Consider the following 18,963-nt stretch of genomic DNA (forward strand, 5'->3'; position numbering starts at 1 on the left):
ATAACTCCTCATGCACTTGCTATGCCCCATAACCAGCAGTGGGGCCTGTGGGGCTCTGGGGACTTTAGATCTACCTGGAAGTAAACCAGGAGGGGGCTGAATTTGCTGTCACTGCATTCACAGCTCACTGCCAACACGTGTTAGAGCAGTGAGACCCCAGTGGAGCTGCTCTCCTTGCCTGTGTGGCATATTCCCAGGCTTGCAGAATTCATGGTGTGTCTTGTGGGCTTTGGCTGCCCAGGATTTTCAGTATGCAAAAGAAGGCTGGCCACTGCTCCTCCAGCTGTTCGTGAAGTGATACGTGTCAGTGGTAACCCTGCGTGTAATATCAGAAACAGCAGCCGCAGATGGAAAATCACCAAAGTGCAAGTCGTACTGACATGTTCAATGCCTGACATCAGATTCCTCGGAAAAGATCCTGAGGAATCTGGGAACCGTGGCACATGATGGATTATTTCTGGTTTGGCCTGTCTCCCCTGTGCAGCTTTATTTCTGTCAGTCTGTGCTTCTGACAGCTGGAGGGTTGTGGAAATGCAGCTCATCTTTTGGTGCCTTTACTATTCCTGCACTGCTAATAGGCTGGCGTAAGTCTGAGTGTGACACATGCGAATGTTTATCATATGTCCTAAGGTGACAAAGTCCTGGAGTACAGTCTGCTCTGTTCTTTCCAGCAAGGATGCAAAAAATAATCGTGCATGGTTGCTGGGAGCAGAAGATACGCTAGTACTCCAGCCATTACATTCCATCAGAGTTCGTAGGCAATTATGCACTGAGAAAAACAGCTTACCATGGCTTGAAGAGAGGAGGCAGATTTAAAGCCCGTTGCTGTCTTCTGATCCCTGGCAATAAAACATGCAAGGACTACTTCCAGCTCTTGCTAGCTCATCGAGGGGCATGCTCCTAGCTGTTCTGTCACGTTTTTTCCACTGACCCTCTTGCAGAATCAGCTGAACCGGCAGTGTTGGGCAGGACTTGAGAATTCCGGAGCACAGGGTCCCCTGGATGCCAAGCCCTCTGCAGGGCTCTCAGCGCTGTGCAGGTGTGGGGTGGGATGCAGGGAGCGGTGCTGGTCTGTGTTATCACGAGCTTTGGGCCCAGCCTGTCAAACTCTGAGTGCTCCCAGGCCCATGGTGCTGCCAGTGGTACTCAGGACATCCAGTACCCACTGTGCAGATCTGGCAGGATGCTTTTAAACCAGCTGAGGTGGTACTGCTTTGGTGTGGAAGGGAGGACCTAGGTGGCTTCTTTTCTTTCAGCCTGTTTCCAAAGGGTTTGAAGAACCTACGGACTGCACAATGCTACAGCTTCCACCAAGTCCGTTATAGTTGAGCTTTCTCCCCCTAAGGATTTTATCTCTAAGGATATCTTCCAGTAGGAAAGAAAGAACCTGTCCAAACCTCAACCTGAAGCACACATACAAACAAAGCTAAGCCCGAGCAAAGCTGCTGGATAATTCCACATCCCATTGTGCTGTCATGGGTCAAAAACCAAGGCTGACACCAGGCTGGTAACGGCATTTCAACTCCAGATCCAAGTTTTCTTCTATAGTCTTGCATGTATATGACCACGGTGTGCTGGTGGATGGACTCAGGCGGGCTGTGCAGCAATATGTCACTGAGTAGTTAGTGCTGCTGTTGATATTAATTGCTTGGTCCTCTTTAATAACATTACTAGGCAGACTAATATGAGAGTTAATTTATTTCAGGGCCTAGGCTCAGCTAAGGACTGAACCCCAGCTTTGAGCTCCTGCTGTGCAGCACGGTGCTTTTCTGGCACAGATCCTGGGGAAATAGCGGTGCTGGTGGGAAGGGTGACTTTTCCCTGCAGATTGTTTGAATCCCATTGCACAGGTAGCAGGAGCGGTGACAGGCTTTGGTGGCCTCCTGCCTTGGAAAAGCAGGGGAGCTCACTGTTGGGATGGTTGTTTCCTGGGCACTGGGGCCAAATTTATTCTGTTAGTGGATCTGCTCTCATAACACAAGTCCTTCTAGGTATGCAAAGGGGACAAAACGACCCATTAGCTCTTGCAACAGTTCCAAAAAAAGAGCAAAAGTCCTGTACTGCTTGTTCACAGCCTTCCTGGCGTTTGCACAGGGGAAGTCTAATGCCATTCCCCTGCCATATTGTTTCCCATGAGTATCTGCCAAAGAATGCCTGATGCAAAAAATAAACCGTGGCAAGTGCCGTCTGTTTCCATTACTGTATGGGGAATCAGCGGCTTATGTAACGTGCAGCGTGAAACCATTGCAGAGATCAAATATAAATATTGCTCTGTTGTGGAATGTACTGGGAGCATAGTTGACATTTTTGTGGCTGATGAAAAATCAAAGCTCATTATCACTCCTGAGGTTTACCCTCTTTGCGCGTTTGTGTGTGTGTCTTTCTATTTCTGTATATTAAAGGCTCTGGGTCAAATCCTGATATTCTGAGTCTATTTTTACTTGGTTGCTACTCAGGCAAAACTTCCATTGACACTAACTGGAAAGCTGCCTAAGTAAAGGGCTCTGAGGGAATTCAGAAGCTGGCTGTAACTCAGCTTCATTTTTTTTACCTCTGAAATTCCCTTTCTTGAGGCTTGTCTTTGTATCTTTAAGCTTGCGTTAGCAAATCCTCGGCCGGTGCAAGTTGGCTTTGCAGTACTATAACCAAAGATTGATTTTTTTAATGTGACTTGGATCTTTTCTGTTTGCCATTTGGGATAGGTGTCCTGGGGGTCTGTCCTTTGAAGGACTTTCCCCATGGAAGGGGACGGGGATTTGTGGGTGAAGCCAGCCAGATGGCAGCAGAGCTGTGCTGACTTGCACTGGCTATGGATCTGGCATGCAGAATATTTATCTTTTTTTTTCTTTTTTTCCTTTTTCTCCCTCATCATTGGAAACATTTGGAGCATGCTGGCAGGAATTCAAACGAGTTGCCTCCAATCTCAAAGCCCTCCCTGCTGCTTTCCTCCTATCCTGCAGCTTCTGAGCTTCTTCCTGAACCGGTGCCGCTCTGTAGCACGAAGGCAGCAGGTTGGGATCTGGTGTGGAAGGCCCCGTGTGAAAGACACCTGAGGAGTAACTGGCTCGGGGAGTGAAATAATATCCAGCAGATGAGAGGAAAGGGTCCTCTGGCAGCGCATCAGAAGTGGATGTCAGGTGGAACCCTTGAATAGGGGGCAGCCAGAAAGGAAGAATCATTTCTTTTTATCCTTAGCTTGATTTTTGGCTTTTAGATTTGCTAAAATCCTGCACTTGCTTCCTGGGAATAATTTTGATGAGAAGAACACACGCGAGGCCGTCCTAGACAGATGGTGCTGCAAAAAAAGGGTGGCTGTGAGGTGTCATGGAAGGAAATGGAGGAGTGGGTGTGAAACGAGGATGGGGAGAGAGGGCGGATGAGTGACGCAGGCACGAGCAGGTCTGGGAGGAATGATGTAAAGTGGCCCCTGAAGCGAGCAGGGGAGCTTGTGGTACAGGAAAGTCGTGTCCATAAGAAGCAGCTTGTATAAGCTCCGAGGCGCTTCCTGAGTCCTGGAGATAGTGGGTGAAGCTGTGCTCAGGGCCACAATGCTGGTCCTGGAAAGTAAGCTGTGTTTTGATGAAAGCTATGTTTGTTATTAGAAAAGTGGTAGTGGAAGAGTTAACAACGGCTTATTTGCTGTCTCTACAAAGGAGGGATTCCCAAATTGCACTGTGGCACTTGGTGGAAGCCACAGTCTTATTTGCTGGTAAATGTCAAACCTCTGAATCTCTCAAGAAAAGGGATATATCCCTGTTATGCTCCCAGACCCATTAATTGTGGCCACAGAGAAATGACATCTTGCCAGTATGACCTTCAGGAGAATGTGGTGAATAGGTTAGGAGGAAAACAGGTTGGCTGCTCTCAGTGGCTTCATGGGCATAGCAGGAGGAGGACTGCTACACCTACTTAATGTTCTACAAACTTAACACACTTCCAGTTTTATATGGTTCTCATTATCTGGCCAGAAAGCTCATCCTAGGAATTTTGTTTGTGTTAACCACTGTTTATTTAAATCCTAATGAAGTATACTATGAGCTTAAAATATACACCCTCTTCAAACCTCAGCTTACCTTGACAATGCGAGTAGAACATGAAATTTCTTTTTTGTCAGTCGATCTTAGGGACAGACTTCAGGTTTCTTACCCTCTGATACCACAGAATATACTGACTGTTGGTCCAGGCTGCTGGTTCAGTTGCAAAAGATAAATTTGGCTTCAAATGCACTCCTGAACTTCTGGGGAAAACATGTTGCCTTTCTTGGGATATCTGCATACGCAGTAAAATGCAGAAATCCCTTGTGCTACAAGCGTTTTGCTCGAGGTTGCTGATCAAGTGTTTAACAAGCCAAGAGGACCGAGTAATTTGGATAATTTAAATAAGGAGCCCCTCATGCTTCTCAGCTTCATTCATTACTATACTTAATATGTAATTACAGTTAGGTGGAATACCATTAGCCATTAATTCTCTGTTACTGATGAAAATGGAATTGAGTTACCACTTGTAAGAGCCTTATTTCATGCTTTTTAGTGCCTCGGCCTACAGCAGAGCATCTCTGAAATAACTGTGGAGTAAGCAAAGCATGACCTTCCTAGAGCTGCACTGGAGCTGTGAGCCAACCTGAGCAATCAAGATTTAGGACTTTTGTTCAGGATTTTTGACATTACCTGCAGCTGAGCAGCTTTAGGGGCTTTTGCTGGTGGATGTTTCTTTCTGCTCCCTGGCTCTAGGGAGGAAGAGGTGGGCACTCCATGCAGAGGAGGGCTGAGGTGTTTCACGTGGGGTGATGTGCACATCGCAAGGTCTCTGTTGTAATCCTTGGCTTCCTCCCTTATCTTTCCAGGGTGTACCTGTGCAGATGGGAACAGGCAGAACCAAGTCTTGCTTCTCTCTTTCTGAGCTGGCCAGACACAAGCTGGTTCTGGTCCAGATGCCGTGGAGGTGCATTAGCAGAGTGTGGAGCCAGACCTAATACTCCCTGCCCTGTGGCACAGGTGGGTGAGGAGCGAAAGCAGCTCTGTGCTCATAGACGCAGACACACCTAACCCCTTTGTGAGGCACAGAACAGACAGAGAAGGGATGTCCAGGAGTGTGGGCAGCCCAGGAGCCTGCCCAGAACCACCTCCACTCTGTGTTTTTACTGCAGGGTTGCAGGTTTGGTATGTGAAAGCACCAGCAAATTAGTTGTTGTCCAAAGTGAGAACTTCTGTTTCCCTTTGAGCTGTGGATAATTATGACCTACCTTAAAGTAGTGTTCTACAGCTTAATTTCTTAATATTTTCTGGTTGGGATCTCAAAAGGAAGGTGTTAGACAGGAATGAGGTATGACTTGAGCTTCAAATCCTAACTTTCTTGCCCCCGAGGAACTCAAAGGGAGGACATGCTTTGTATCGTGGAGCAATGACCAGTTTCATTGCCCACAAGGAGTGGCTTTGCCTTCTTAAATTACCCTGTTAAATGGGTAAAAAGTCGTGTTGGACTGCATGGAAGAATCTTATTAAATGGTGCTAGAGGAAGAGACTCAATGCATATGTATACATACAAGATGTACTTTGCATTCAGGGTGAGAAGCCCCGTAGAGTTTCCAGCAGTTCTGTGTGTGCCTGGGAACTCTCGTTCCTTGTAATTTCTCAACAGAAATCATGACTCTGTCCACAGAGTTAATTATGATATATTTGACATCTTATTAAAAAGCACAGCTGCAGGCCTAAATGTGTACAGCAGGCTTCCTCTGAGTCTATCACTTAGATCAACCCAACATTGCTGCAAGGTCACAGCTTTTCAGGAAGCTACATTAACTACAAACTGGCACTTATGCTGAATAAATTCACTTCATTCAATGCTGTAAAAAAAAAAAAAAAGTCACCAGTTATCTTTTCTTGATGAGGTGTACCTGATAACCGGCTTGTGACTGCCTCTTCGTTACTTCATGGTCATCTTGCCTTTATTTTCTCTTCTTTCCATTCTGCAAGAGCATACGGGCCCCTTTGTTTTGAAAAGAGAGACTAGATCATGGGACTAAATAAAATGAACCATAGATTATTAAGTGTTAAAGCCAGGAGGGACCATTATGATCAAATCCTTTGACCTGCATAACACAGGCCAGAGAATTGCATCCAAAAATTCCTGGAGCAAGTCCTCCACTTGTATGGGAGCTATGAGGATATTTTTTATAAGAATCTTAATTTAAAAACCACAAATGATGGAGAAGTCTTTCTGATAATAGTAATTGCCTTGAAGCCATGACAACCGTCTGTCCCCAGCCAAAGTATGCAGGGCTCAAATATGATCATTTTTACACTACAAACAGTTTTGGGAGGAAGAGGTCAAAGCAGAAAATAAACAGCAGTGTTTCAAAGAGATAGCTATGAATTGACTGTAGCTCAAGAAATCAATGAAAACTGCCTATTGAAAGGAGGGAAAGAAGATAAATTAAGCCAGAATTTACTGAGGATGTTTTAAGTCTTCTAAACCAGGCTCTGATATAGGTAGAATAGCTTCCTCTTGATCTTGAGGATTCTGCATTCTTGATCTTGATTCTGCATTTCTCTCTCCACCTAGTTTGATGCTCTGGACAAGAAGCTTCAGACTTGAAACAACCAGAGCGTAAGGTCCCGCAGTGCCTCTGTTCATAGCCTGCTTGCTTTGCAAAGTGCTCATTCCTCCTGCGGACTGCTCGGAATTTATTTTTTTTTTTTCTGATAGCTCATTTACTGGGAGTGTAACCTGACCTTTAAGGGGTTCATGTTCAATTGCCCCTGTGCCACTTTCTGGTCACAGAGCAAAGATCTCCAACAGCTGAGAAGGCAGTACAGCTGATGAGGATGTTTCCAGCTAAACCCCTTAGCAGAAGGAAAAAGAAACACTGGAGTTTCTCAGAAAGCCACAGGCAAACGAGTGATCTCTTAAGGAGTATCCATTTGCACCTCTCCGCCAACTTGCCTCTAGGTCATAACACCCTTTATAAGAAGTTTTATACTGTTGCCACAATTGTGGTTTGGGGATCTACCAATAATGGAGTCTTTAGGGTAAAATAAATATGATTATACCTGTCAACCCCAGTGACTATCTTCATATGTAGCTTGCAAGCTTATCACATAAATAATTGACGCCATGGTTCATATTGTGCCATTGATTAGCTAGCTGCTGACTGAAACATCCACCCAGTGCTTTGAAGATGAAGTGCTGAATATTTATTGTCATCATCGTACTTCTGGCTTTCAGTTCCATGGAGAAGGGCCAGCAATGAAGCTCCAGCTCCAACCACCCTAAACATGGGTGTTGTTTGGAAGCTGATCTACAATCGGGTTCCAAGTTTAGCAAATTTTTATCATGGAGTGAATAAAACCCCAGGTGTGACCATCCTGGGGGCAAATCCCTGGCCTCACTGGAATCAGTTGGACTTCTGCCAGAGGCTGGAGTTCGAGCCAGGAGTGCATACTTGAGGTTCGAGATAGGATCGTATTTACAACTCGATCCTACCTCCTTACTTAAGGTTGGGCAGGAGGTGAGAGTGTTCTGAAGTTTCTACCCTTTCCTAAGGATTTTTGAATAGAAGCAGCTAAATAAAAATGTTTTCTTCAGATTCTCTTAGCCCAGGGTTTGTTCCCAGGCAAGGGGGAAAATTTGTTGATCTGCCCCATCTCCTCCCCTTGTGGCATATATGTCATCTGTATGGGGTGTTTCCACTGCAAGTGGTTTAGCATGCTAGCCCAACATATCTAGAAACTTGGGATTTTATTCTCTGAAAGACGTTTATCGCTGTAGACAAAAATACACTTCTGAGGGCAGCTTTTCCCTGTTTTGGGAAACGTGTGAGATCAGGTGAGGGTGGGAGCCCTTTAATGGGGCTACGTGAAGACCTCAGAGCCAGTCTCTGCTCTCTCTGGCTGCAGCCAGCCTTATCCGGCAGAATTTGTCCTCAAGGAGGACTTGAATTAAGGTCTTGAATTAAGGCAATGTTTCTTCATGCTGATACACAGAGGTTGCAGGCAGAAAGAAAAGGGCTGCTTCCTGCCTCCACCACTGTTTTGCTTGCACCTGTGCTGCGGCCAAACACAGCGTGTCCCCTGTCAGCCACGCAGACCTGCCAAAAACACACACAGCTGCTGCCCGCTTGGGAAGGCCGGGAGCTGAGAGCTGGAGCTGGGAGCCAGCCCTGCGCCAGCTGCAGAGCAGCTGCTGCCCAGAGGCACTTTGTGCTCAAGCTGCTGAGCACTGCATCCCACTGCGGTGCCACGATGCTCGCCGGGACTGCAGCTCTGGCTTTTGACATCCAGCTTGCCTTCTGCTGCGCTGAAACTCATTAATCCCTTTCCAACTCTGTATGCTGTTCCCAGTGTTTGTAGCTTCTGATGAATTCAGAGCTCGAGGATTAGTTTCTGTGGCCATAAGAGAAGAATGAATGTACTGAAAAAGGAGTATTTTCAGAAAGTGGTTGAACTTCTGGAGAGGCTGGGCTGCCAGTAGTTACAGGTAGATGGAGAGCTTGCTCCTGCCTGGCTCGGGGCAGGGTGTTGGGCAGATTCTGGCAACCAAAACAGCAAGGAAGAGTGAGTGATCTATGTTTTACTGTGGCAAACTCTTCTAAGCGGTGTCAGTATATCTCATTGCATGCTTTACTTTCCCTTGCTCTGAAGGGGGTTTTGGATTTAACATTGTGAGTGTGAGGAAACGAATGCTTACCCCTCGGATTTCAGTGTCTCCATGCACAATATCCATCGGCATATGCACTAGACCCAGTGAGCCAGAGGCACTCACCGTGCAAAGCTTAAGGATTAAGGTTTTAACTCGGCCTGGACAGATTTCCCCTGAGCAGCTCTTTGCTGTGGGGGTGACAGCACTGGAACAGGCTGCCCAGAGAGGCTGTGGAGTCTCCTACTCCAGATACATTAAAACCCACCTGGATGCCATCCTGTGCATCGTGCTGTAGGTGACCCTGCTTGGCAAGGGGTATGACCAGATGATCTCCAGAGGTCCCTTCCCACCTCAGCCGTTCTGTGATTCTGCCAGCCCTCCCAGTGTTGCTCTGAAATGGAAACCTCCCTGCACAGCTGTGGTGCTGAGATGAGTGGTTGTGCCAAAATTAATTGTTAACCAGATGGGAAGAAACCCAGCTCCATCCACAGGCACAGGCTTTGCTGAACCCCAAAGGCATACGGCTGTTGTGGTCGCTGCACTCTGTGGTAATACCCTAAAAAAAAATGTACGAGTGAGGATGTCTGCAGTCAGATAGGGGCAGTGATTTTAGGCTTTGTTTACTGCTGAAGATTTTTTGCTAAGAGACAGTTAAAGTGGGATTTGTGTTGTCTGTTTACTGTCCTTTAAAATCCAGTTTAAGGTAGATTCCTTCTGTAGTCAGTGGAGAAAGATAAGCTCTTCAGCTGGGTCCTATATGAAGAGAAGTGTTTAAGATGCACAGAACGAATTGTCCCCTGAAGGTGCCTGACTCTTACCTGCCTAATGTTTAATGGGTTGGATGCAGCCTGTTTCAATTTTGACATATTCAGACAGGGGCTTTAGACATTAGTCAAGTTATGCCGGTTTAATAGTGCTCACTGCTCACGTTTTCCCTCTTATCTGTGAAAGGCAAAGGTTTACGTAGCTGAGCTGATGTGCATTTGCTCAGAAAACCAGAGCAGTTCAGTTGACTGCCTGAGAATGACAACTGCAGCTAACTGCAATTTATAAAGCACCTGAGAAGGTATCTACAAACATAGGTAGTTTGTTATTTTCAGAAGGTAACTAGTCAGTATTTATCCCAGTTAGTAAATTGTTGAGTGGGAAGGGAACTCTGAAAGCCATTTCATCCATCCTCTGTTGTAGCTACATGCATGTAGATGTTCATGCTTTTACAGATTCCCGTTATTGGAGGCATGCTGCCCAAAGCTTCGTTGTTCTGTAGTTTGAAAGCTCTTTTTAAGCCAAAGCCCCATTTCCTGTGTCTTCCTGGGTGCCTGTTAGCATTTCAACCTAGACAATTAGTGAATTCATGAGCAACAAAATAAACCAAAAATTTCCAAAACACATTGAAGGGGGTGAGAGAGGAGAAGGGAGGCTTATAGTACATTTGAGCACATAGCTAGATTTTGGCAGCAGCAAGTTAAAGGCTGTCTCCGATAATAAAGAGGTGCTTTGGAGTGTGCTCTGTCTGAGGAAGTAGGGTTGAAGCATTTAGTTTTTTTTTAGGTTGGTCTGCTTGAAAAAACTGCAGAAGACTTTTGAAGGGCTCACCAGATTCAAGTTAATGAAATGTATTCAATCAGAATGATTTGAAAGGAGAAAATAAGGGAGAATAGGGAAAACTTCAGCAAGATCTTTTGTACACCTGCAGAAGACTGTTTTTTTTGTTTAGCCTTGTGACCTGGTATTTGTTCAGTTAGTGATAGTCCCCTGGTATTATAGAAAGGAAGCTGTTTTAATCCCCATTCGTAGCCAGAATTTTCTGAGTGTGCAAATTCCTCAAAAGCTCATTAAATTAATACCTTCATCCTCGACTGCATGCTGCAAAAACATTTCCACCAGTCTTAATGTCACCGTCTGTTCAGGCTTATTAGTACAGAGCAGCTCACAAGACGTAATGCACTGCTAGCGCTGCTGCTGCGGGCTCCAAGCAGACCATCACAAATATGGAAAGCGCAGGGCCCCCGTACCTATTATGGTTCTCATTACTCTGAACTACTTTGCTGCCAGCTCTGAGTTTCCAGGCAGTGCAGGGCAGAGCAGGGTCTGTTCCTGAGGTCTCTCTCTTGTGGGTGCATTAAATGCCCAGGTGCTCAGCGGGTTGGCACTTGTTATTAGCCCAGACCTCCGAACAGAGAAACTTGTTTGCTCGTCATTTCAAGGACTCTGTTTTCTGCTTAGCATGCAGATACATAAATAGATCTTGCCTTAAGATATCCAAGCTGTTTTGGGTCCTATTTGTGGCAGAAGCTAGCTACTAATGGACTAAAAATCCATAAGTGCAATGTCTCACGTGTCTGCAGCTTTTTTCACCCAAGTGTTTCAGAAAGCTTTACCCCAGACCATGCTTAATTGTTAATTGTAATTATCTCCATAGTATAAATGAGACGGAGAGAAAAGAGACTAAATTGCTGCTCAAACTAGCAGTGCATGGCATAAAGCTAGATGTAAGCTTTGGCTTGCCTTCTCCGAGCTCTCTTTCTCAAAGGCAAGACTGCCAATATCCTTCTGGGTCATATCAAAGGTTTTGGTAAACAGATGAAATATCTATTTAGCATGCGTCATGTGCTACAACTTCTTATTCTTTCTGAATCCACGGGGCTTTGAATCTAATATAAACCACTCACTGCTAATAGAGGGAAGCAATAGCTCTGCTTATGGCCGGAGGCACAGAGAAGGTTGGATAATACTGAGTGTACGGATTCCTGAAAAGCCAAAGCGTGTGATGGCTACTCTCAGCATGTTGGTATGAGACTCACAGGCAGCACGTGGGCTGTATACCCATGGGCAGGCTCTGGACCAGCTCTTGCAAAACCAACACATGCACTTCTTGCATTCAGGAACTGAGTGTTTCCATGCACAAAAGGAACGGTGGCATGCAAAGAAAAATGGGCTGTTTTCCCCTTGTCCAGCCTGCCAGTGAAAAATCAGGATTTCCTAGTATGATGCTTGTCTTTGTTGTAATGTTTTATATATATTTATGTATGTATATGTAATATATATATAGATGTATATTTATGCATGTACACATATACACACACTTGCATGCAGTCAGATTTTTAAACTATTTTGCTGTGGTTGCTATGTCAGGACAAGATCTCCTTGCATGGTGGTGAATACAAATGCTTTAAGTTAGAGTTTGCGCCTGGAAAGATGCTCCTTGTGAAGAAGGAGAAAGGTCTGGACAAGAAGAGATCAGGGCATAATGGAAGGTGATACAATTTGGTGGTTTCAGCATTTCTGCGTGGAGTCTCCTGCTGGTATCTCTGTAGCTTTGCATAAGCTAGTTAAAGTGCCTCATGTCTCAGTTTCTTTCAACGTACCGCAAGGGAAATGCAACCTGCGTTGTAAAGGGAGAGCTGTCTTATTTTTTTTTTTTAGCCAAGGATCCCCAAAGTCTTTCACAAATAGAAAGTCGTGTTCAAAACAAGCTCAGCTGGTCCGGGTTGAAGGAAATGCACAGAAATAGTGCCCCCTGCTCTGGGTATGTACCCGTGTCTGGGACTGAATGTTACCGCAGTGCTTTCTCACAGCCTGGCACAGCAGTTCAGAACAGGGTAGGGAGATCAGGCACAGCATACCTTTGAAGGAGGAGTGGAAATGCAGATTTGAAGAATGTCGTTTACTCAGGCTGGAGTGAGGGGATAACAGCATACAGCTCTTTACCCCTTCATTCTGCACCCATGTTTGACAGCCTTCCTATCATTGTGTCTTGTCCTTTGTGCACTGGTGGCAGAAGACTGATTCCAGACATGCTGCCTTGTGCTTGTAGGGCCGTTCTACAAGCAGCTGTAGATGAAGTGTCTGCCTGCATCCAGCTGTTTGTGCACGTGGGCATCACAGCTACTGGGTCGCCTGGCTTGATGTGTATAGTGGCTTTCCAGCCACGGGAAGCACTCAGGCAAATGTGCTTTGAAGGGTGCATCCCCCAGCACAGCTGATGCAGCATTTCTAAGCTTGCTGTTTGGATGGGAGCATGCCCTTTAGTTTGGCTTCAAAAGGCAGAAGTGATCTTTCTAAAGTATCACAGAATAGGGGTTCCTGTGGTATCTAAGCCTAAGTATCCTGTGGTATCTAAGGCACAGTTTCAGGGTTACATCCAAAACCTGCTTTTATTTTTCAAGATTAAAATAGACTCAGAAAAAACCTCGCAAATTCTTGCCTTTCTTTCCTCCAGACTATATGGTTCTTAGCCTGGTTATTTTGAGAGGTTGAAAATAAATCAGCTCCCCTCTAAAGAGTAATCCTGCTATCTGACACTAGCTCTGTGTTGGATTAGACCTAGGAGGAAAGTAAGTGTAGTAGCACATACTCAGAAAGAACCCACCAAGTCCCAAAGCCCAACACTGCCAGGGTTAATCTGCCAGGAGCACTTTCTATTAAATATAGAAACCAGTTTTCCATCTCACAAGTTGGTTATAAATAAATAATACATATATATATATTTGAGGAGAGCCTGGCATGGCCCCAAGTGAACCTGATCAGCCTGTATTGCAGAGCTGTCACAGAGAGCTGTGAGCCTCCTTACCACATTGTGAAAAAGCTGACAAGCTGCAGCTCAGCCACGGAGCAGGGACGCAGGTTTTTCCCCTTGCTTCTCTCTTCCTGTGGGTGATGTGCCAAGCTCTGAGCAGGGCTGCAGGGGCTTAAGGATGAGCTCTGCTGGGACTGTTGTGTTTGTCCTCTTCTGCCCATGGAGGAAAATAGCACTGATGGGGGAAAAAAAAAAACAACAACACAGCAGGAAGTTGGTGCTTGGTGTGTGGGAGAAAAGTCAGGACTGAAATAGAACTGAAAGTGCTGGAAAAAGTTGTTACTTGCAGTTTTCACAGTGGGGAGAGGTTGTCAGAGTTGAGCTTGAACAAATAAATGGTACTGTGAGCAAGAGTTTAGAGGTGCGTAGGCCTTTGCCTGGGTAAGCCAGGGAAGGAGCAATTGGTAATTAATGCAGACAAATAAAAACTCAGGGGTTGAAGCATCCCGTAGTTTGAAGGTGAGTGAGTTTGGATCCAAACCTATTTTTTTGGGGTCTAATGCCAGCAGAATTGGGACATTTATATAATTTCTTTTCTTTTTTTCTTCAGAATTCTACTTACCAAATAATCTGCTTGAGGAAGCCCGTAAGCTAGATGGAAGGCATTACAGTATTGATCTATTATTTATATTCTACTAATACCTCTTCCCTGCTACCAGCCCACAAATGGTTTCTGCCCACAAGTAGTAAGTTACAACAATTCTGTGCTCAGCAATAGCAACACATTGCTCCCCAGGTGACTGGGGGCTGGCTGAGCAAAGAGCGTAGTATTTTGGGGTGTTGGCAGAGGTGTACTGGTGTGTGGCCTTGGTCATGTTAAGACATGGAGTGGAGAGGAGAAAGGCCACGCGTGTGAGGGTGGAAACCAGAGCAGCTTCTTGCTCCAGTAACATGGATGTAGGCAAATGGCAAAATCCTCCTTGCTCTGTTTCCCTCATCACTGCCTTCTTGCAGGGCACGAGCAAGGACACATCTTCTTGCACAGGGGTGTGCTGGTGACAAGTGGCTCTCTCACAAGCTGCACCAGGGGGCCTGTGGTCAGGGAAGCTGTAGTCACATTCGTCTCCAAGAAGGCTTCTGCTTGAGTTTGTGCTCTGATCAATCCCTACCTGAGAAGTACATGCACAAGCATGCTATTAAGTCAATCTCAAAATCCATGGGATTGGGTTGAGCTTGGTGCCTCCCATGGCTTCCAAAAGGCCTAAATACTATTTTATGGGAGTTTTGGGGGTTAAAATGCATTTGTGCAATAACAGTGTCGTTTGCACATATATTTGGTAAGTCTTGAGACAGGGTACACAAAATTGCATCTGCTTTGTTAGAAAATGACCTTGAAGAGGTGACCCTGAAAGCCTATGGCTATATGCTGCTTTTTGGTAACAAATGTGTCTGTGCTCAGTCTTCGTAATCCCATTCAAGTCCTGTGTTTTCGGTTAAGTCTTAGGCCAAGCCTGAGGCCATTTCTCATGGTGATCTCTGGAACACCTGTCAGGCAGGAGCTGGACTGAGACCAGCAATTCATTCCAGATGCAACCAAGCAATCCTTAGCTTCTAATGACTCCTAGCCATTAATGCTCTGAATACGACTATAATTGGTAACTTTGCAGCGGAGGGGTTTCTTCATCCCTTGACTAATTTCCTCTGCCATTCAGACCTGCCAAATCACTTTGTGTGTATACCCTGTTTTGCCAAACAATATTGTTTGGAGTCCCCAGACCCTTTCTCCACCAAGATTCAGCTTTTCTGGAAAGAGTTCAGACAGGAATGTTAGCTGCTCTTTGCGGCAGCAAATAGCTAAGAAGTCAAATGCAAAGATTTAGAACACAGATCAACAAAATCCGAGAATGAAATGGCTGCCTGAGGAAATATTCTAACAAACCAGAAAGATGTTTCAGAACGATCATTTCTGAGTCACTTAATAAAATCACTTCAGCACAGCTGTGCCCTAAGGAATAACCATCTAGATTTAATTCCTCTTAAGTAAGAGGCATTTATCTGTGGGGAAATGATGCTGGATGAGAGCTTTGTTCCTTTTCCTTGGGAGCACTGACGTGTCTCCAAATATATTTAGCAGTGCCAAACATTCTCTGCAGGTCTGAGTGTTTTTGAAAGGTGGTTTATTTTAACAGTAACAAAAAAAAAAAATATAGTAAAAGGATCACTATCTTACTTTAAGAAATCTCTCCCAGGCAGAACTGAAAGGTAGAGATGATGCTCCCATTACCTACTTTTGGAGCTGCTCCATCCCAGCAGAAAGACTTCCTCATACTCAAAGCACCTAGGAAATTGTCATCTCCTTCATACTCAGAGTATTCAGAAAATCAGAGATGAGATTTACCACTCACAGGGCTGTGTCCTATGTCAAGACATTTTGGGTGTCACACATTCTTGAATGGTTTTGCAAATTATCTTGAAGTGGTTGCTATTAACCAAGAACCACAGACTGAGAACCAAAGACTGAGCAGTGCCAGCTTTTGCCTAGAGTTCTGATGTGCACTACAGGGAACTAAAATGAGTGCTCCGCATAAATACAGCCATCTTGTTTCTTGGCATAGGTGCAGTTATGTTAAACTAAGCATGCTGAGATGACTACAAATAATCATTCTTCATGATATCCTACTAATTTTCAGGGGTCAGGAACAATGCTCCTTTTTAATAGTTAATATTGCATTAAGAAAACCGAGCATATTTGGTTAGCACCATTAATGTTTGGGAGGTGATGCAGCCTGAGTAGCTACCCTGTGGTAGCTAGGAAAGCTCTGTTTTTCCTTTTTCTCTCTCACTTACTCAGTAGCCTTAACTGTCAGTGGTGGTAAGAAATGGACCCTGCGGGAGCAGCAAATAACTGGGAAGTTCCAGGAGAATGGGAAGAAAGCCGTGCTATGTGCCAGCATTTAAGAGAGCTGATGAAGTATCATTAGTCAAAATAATGGAAGAGCTTACAGGTGACTCATGAATGAAAATAATAGGGCAACTAGTAGCAGTGAAGGTTTATTTAAGAACCACAAATCCCTTTAAATTAGCCTAGTATCCAGTAGGGTTGACAGCTTACAGGCAGTAATCTATTGACTGGCTGACAGTGGCACTATGATACACTGGTCTCCTGTGAAACGTGCAACCACACCACATTTCAGTTATGAAACCTCACAGAACAATGTGCCGGTCTCTAGAGGTCCAGAAGGGCTACAGTGCTCACTGGATTGATGGAGAATTCTGCTGGCACAGAACGGTTCAGTTTTATCCACATTCAGTGCTATTGCCCAATATTGAGCCCCATTCAGTAGTACGCTGTTTGGAAAGTTTTGGGAACTTATCTGCCTACCTAAAGGTGGGGGACTTGAGGAAACCACAAGAAGAGAAAGGGTAATTTGGAAAAGAACATAGGGATAAAGGTGTGAGCGCATCCAGGGGCTAAAAGCTGAAGCCAGACAAATTCAGCCTCATAAAGCAATTTACACTGGGTGAGTTCTTAACCCTTGTGGCTGATTCTCCTCCACCGCTGGCTGTTTTTATGTAGGTCAGGTACTTTTGCAACAGAAATGCTGCAGTTCTAAAGTTGTACTGTGTCCGCTGAGTCACACAGGATAAGGCCAGTCCCTTCTGGCCTTCTGAGGAATCAGCCAAAGATGCACTGAAACCAGTGGGTTCTAGCCTGGGATCTGAGCCTTATGCTCAGGCTGGTGAGATTTGGGTTAAACGTACTATACAACGAATGTGTTACCGTGTGTTACATCTTAGAGAGGTGATGACACATGAAACATTTCCTCTGGTCAAGCATTCCCTCCCAAGGCACAAGGTATGTCTTTCCTGAAGTGTCATGCAGAGCTATACCAGCTAATTCAGCCATGGGAAACAGTCTAGCAGCACAGGGCTTGGGAAAGGACAGATTCCATGATGCATGCATCTGTTTCCCATGCTGTATTGCTCATGTTGACTGAGAAAGCCTAGCAATGTAAACATGCCTGGAGGTAGAAAACATACCCTTGGTCTCCTCTGACATTCTGCACTGGGAGCGTTCCCATTTTGTGTTATCAGCTTCCATGGAAAGGGGCTGTTTGTGAGAATAACAGCCACGTGTGCTGAGGGCCTGGGTGTGCGTTCTTGGAATGAGGCAGCTGGATCCCATCCCTGACTCTCACTGGCATTTTCTGTTGTGTGGAGGCATTGGCACCACGAAATGTCAGGTCTCAAAATGGAAATGGCCTGACATTGTTTAGGACCTATTCCAGGAAATGCCTCTTGGATAGAAGCACTCTCTTGCTGCCCCTTCTCCATGACCGCGTGAGGAGAAGTATCTAAAATAGGTCATTGTTATGCACGGAGAGGGCCCTGTTCCCTAAGCTCCCTTGGTTTCCAAGTAAACGAGCTTTGGAGGTAAGTTAGCAAAAGAGGCTGATTCATTAGCAGCAAGGGAAATCTGCGCATTGGAGGGGTGCCCAGCTGCCCAAAGGGATTTACGTAGTGACATGCTTCTCAAATCTTAACAGAACGAGCTGAGTGATACACACGCAGGCTTGAACTATATCACAATCACATGCTTGCTAGGCTCATTTCTTATCTCACGGATTTCTCTGGAGAGTATCAGTTGCTCCAGTCCCTCACAGGGTTTTAGAATTGTAAGGGAAGGAGTCACAGTGAGGTATCTTCTAATGTGAGAAAATTCTCTAGGTTTTCTTTTCCAAATTAGGTCACCTTGTAAGGCAATTCTGGATGGAGTTTGTCCCTGCAGTTATAGAGGCTGTAAATAACGAGTGTTACAACATGTTTGACGGGATTTTATTGCGCCATCATTAGTCTATCTGAATATCATATCCTAAATTAATAACAAATTAATTTTATCTGCTGAAAGACCCCAACTGTCACACTCCTGTCCGGAATGAGATCATTTTGGGCAGTTATTTACTCGCAGAGGAAACAGAGCCAATGCATTCTTCTGGCTTTGTTACTGAGGGTAGGCTTGTGCTCCAAGATGCGCAAGATCCCTTTGTCAAATTGTCTAGGGCACGGGAGAATTCAGTCTTTTTGGAGCATCTTCTGCCTTTCTGTGTCAAGTGGGGGTGCCAATTAGAACCAGTGATGAGACAGGCACTCATCCACAAGATTAGAAACAGAAACCTGCAAACTGCTCTCACAGAGGAGGCTGAGCAGCTGTCGGACTGTGAAGATCTCTGGCCCCTCCTGACCTGGGCCAGATTTGAACCATTGACCTAGAAGTGAAAAGCTTGAAATCCCTGCACAAGCCGTGTGGTAAATAGGATTTGCAGAGCTGCACGCCCCCATTCCACGTTCAGTTGCTGCCATCTAATGGCAGACTGGGAGTAGAAGGGCATCATGCATTATAAATACCTTGTCCTTGGCAATCTAGTACGCGGGAGAACACGTGCAAATAGCTCTCATCAGCTCCTGAGACTGCCAGGCAAGCATGGTAGCTTAGCCTGGCTTTATTCTTCTGCAGAGTAGTTCAACAGGGGCCTGTAGCACTGCAAGTCAAGTTAATAAGAGGTGTCCCAGGTCACAAAAAGCAGCTCTTTGTGCTACATTCACTCTCCTACACTAGGTGATTTCTGTATATGAAGCCTGAATGAAGGTCTGGGGTTGTAAACTGGCTTAACAAGTGTGCCAAGAACAGCAGTAGCTGCATGGTGGATGCTTGCACAAGTGAAGGTGAGGAGAGAGGGCAGGTAGGAGGTGGCTCTCTTAATTTCTCTGAGTATTACTGCTGCTCAAAACATCCGTGCTTTGATTAA

Source organism: Anas platyrhynchos, chromosome 13 (genome assembly GCF_047663525.1).
Source record: "Anas platyrhynchos isolate ZD024472 breed Pekin duck chromosome 13, IASCAAS_PekinDuck_T2T, whole genome shotgun sequence".
Taxonomy (NCBI): Eukaryota; Metazoa; Chordata; class Aves; order Anseriformes; family Anatidae; genus Anas; species Anas platyrhynchos.